This window comes from Borostomias antarcticus, assembly GCF_949987555.1.
Source record: "Borostomias antarcticus genome assembly, chromosome: 24".
Classification (NCBI taxonomy): domain Eukaryota; kingdom Metazoa; phylum Chordata; class Actinopteri; order Stomiiformes; family Stomiidae; genus Borostomias; species Borostomias antarcticus.
In genome coordinates, this window is record NC_140257.1 from 16,608,480 (window position 1) to 16,611,494 (window position 3,015).

The following is a 3,015-nucleotide window of genomic DNA, read 5'->3' on the forward strand; positions in this document are numbered from 1 at the left end:
ATCTCTCTACTGCTCTGCACATCACAGCCTGCCTGCCTACATGTCCACCTGTCTGTCTGCCTGCCTACATGTCCACCTGTCTGTCTGCCTGCCTACATGTCCACCTGTCTGTCTGCCTGCCTGTCTGTCTCTCAGTCTTCCTGCCTGCCTGTTGGCCTGCCTGTCTGTCTCTCAGTCTGCCTGCCTGCCTGCCTGCCTGTTGGCCTACCTGTCTGTCTTTCTGCCTGTCTGTCTGTCTGTCTCTCAGTCTGCCTACTTGCCTAGTGGCCTGCCTGTCTGTCTCTCAGCCTGTCTGTCTGCCTGCCTGTCTGTCTGCCTGCCTGTCTGTCTCCCAGCCTGTGTCTGCCTGCCTGTCTGTCTCCCAGCCTGTCTGTCTGTCTCTCAGCTTGTCTGTCTCTCAGCCTGTCTCCCAGCCTGTCTGTCTCTCAGCCTGTCTGTCTGACTGCCTGTCTGTCTCTCAGCCTGTCTGCCTGCCTGTCTGTCTCTCAGTCTGCCTGTCTGTCTCTCAGCCTGTCTGTCTCCCAGCCTGTCTGTCTCCCAGCCTGCCTGTCTGTCTCCCAGCCTGTCTGTCTGTCTCTCAGCCTGTCTGTCTCCCAGCCTGTCTGTCTGTCTCTCAGCCTGTCTGTCTGCCAGCCTGTCTGTCTCTCAGCCTGTCTGTCTCTCAGCCTGTCTGTCTCCCAGCCTGTCTGTCTCCCAGCCTGTGTCTCAGTACCGGGCCGGCCCACGCCTGGCTGAGCCCGGCAGGCTAGTGGGACCTGACAGGCTGGTGAATGGGAGGAGGCTCCGCTGCCTGCCGGGATCCTGAATGCGAGCGCCGAGGGCTTAATTAGGAGGCCGTGAACCAGATAGATTCACACCGCGCTGATCCATTGATACTTCAGCCTCGCTAACGTTCGGAGGTCACGACGGGGTCACACTGAGATAAGGCTGTTTACCAGGCATGGAGAAGACTCAGAAGGTCAGAGCCAGAGGTATTTATTTTCTCTCGTCGGCGGGTTTTGCTTTGCTACTATGGTTGTCTTCTCCGTTTTTTCTTACTTGGTGGGAAATTGAAAATGACAAGCCCCCTGATATGTACACAACTACACGTATAATGTTTAGCTGATGCTGTCATCAGCGCGCCTGCTGTCGTTATCACCCTGTCTAATCTCTCATCAGCGGGATGAGTGTGAGACATGGTGTCACGCCTTCGGGGAATGTGGAGAAACTTCAGAAAAAGACCCAGATTTCTCTGCTGCTGTTCTCAACTACGCAAGCAAACGCAGCAGAAACAGAATAAGACCCAGACCTCCAGACCCTGAGTGGTCAAGTCCTCTCTGGAGCTGAACTCTCTCCAGGACCCTGACTGGTTCCTTCTCGGTCCCAATTGTTCCCCGGGAGCTGTCCAAATTCCTCGATGATCCCTCTGTAGACGACACGGGGGTGCAGAGTCCCCGCTGGGGGTTCCACCCTTAGGGAACCGGCGTGGAACCCGGCGCCGCTGAGACCAGCGTGAGGAAGAACGGCGTTGAGGTCAGTACCCTGTCGTCATGGTCGCGTGGTGTGGGGTCATTTCTCCTCATTGTAGGTCTTCCACTGTTACTGTAGACCCAACAACCTCCTGGTCAGCCTAGACTCGTATGTTACCTGAATCGTTCTGTTCTCGCTGCCCGAACCGTCAGTAGACAGTTGTTCCCTCAACGAGGTGTGATCCCTCCGTCTCTGTGCGCGGCGTGGAACGTCACCAGAGAACCAGGGGTACACCTGATTGTTCTTGTAGTCCAGAGTGTCACGTCGATATTTACTCACTTTCATCTCGGAGAGCTGCTTCTCGTATGCGTTAATCAGAGCAGTACATTGTTCATCGATCTCTTTCAACTGGTCAGAACTAAACATAGTTTTCATGTCATTCCCCAGCTGTGTGATTACAGACTGTGTTGTCAGGTTGGTATTTTGCGTGCTCTATAACCAGAAGCAGGAGGTCTAATGAGCACTTGTTGAGAATGTCACACCAATTATTATTATTTTTTTATTTATTTATTTTTTAACAAAACTCACTGTTATGACGCCCCCTCACTGTTATGACGCCCCAATGGCCCCAAAACTAAAAACTCATCTCTTCAAGAAGTACTACCACGATCCTCCCTCTTAAGCAACTATTGTATTTTAGATTGCTATTCTTGCACTTTGCCTCCAGCACTAGATTATGCTCTTAGTCACTTGTTTTAGGAAGGAGATGCACTTGTGAGTTCTGGCGAGTAGTAGTACATTGGATTTTCTTATGTTAAATGCAACTAGAAATGTGCAATTTGGGGAAATTGCAAGTGTGGTTGCCCATTCTGTCATTATTGCGTAGTGTTGGGTGTGTGTATGGTGTGTGTGTGTGTGTGTGTGTGTGTGTGTGTGTGTGTGTGTGTGTGTGTGTGTGTGTGTTGGATGTTGTGTGCATGCACTTGTAGTTCTTCCTCTGGGTGACATTCAACCCTACAATGGCTTTGATTTTAAGTACACAACATCCAAAGATCTGAGTCAGCTGCAATGTAATGGATTTTAATTTGAGATGTTTTATTCTTAAACTAGGAATCCTGTGAAAAAGAAAATTAGAAGAAACTTTTATTTTACAACCTATGGTTCAGAAGTTACAGACCAAAAGGTAAAGTGGGCTGTTATAGCGCCACCGTGAGGCCCATCAGTGTAATTATTTTTTCCCCAGTAGGACTCTTGACTGTTAACCTCTCTACCAAGTTTGGTAACTGTAGGCCTTAAGGTTTCCGAGATAGAAATATTTGAACTGGAGATTTTCCCTATTCCCATTCAAGTCAATGGGGAACTTTAATTCACTAATAAATTAATATAAGGAGTCAGAGCCAGGAGGAGTTTGAGCAGGGGAGTCAGAGCCAGGAGGAGTTTGAGCAGGGGAGTCAGAGCCAGGAGGAGTTTGAGCAGGGGAGTCAGAGGCAGGAGGAGTTTGAGCAGGGGAGTCAGAGCCAGGAGGAGTTTGAGCAGAGGAGTCAGGAGGAGTTTGAGCAGAGGAGT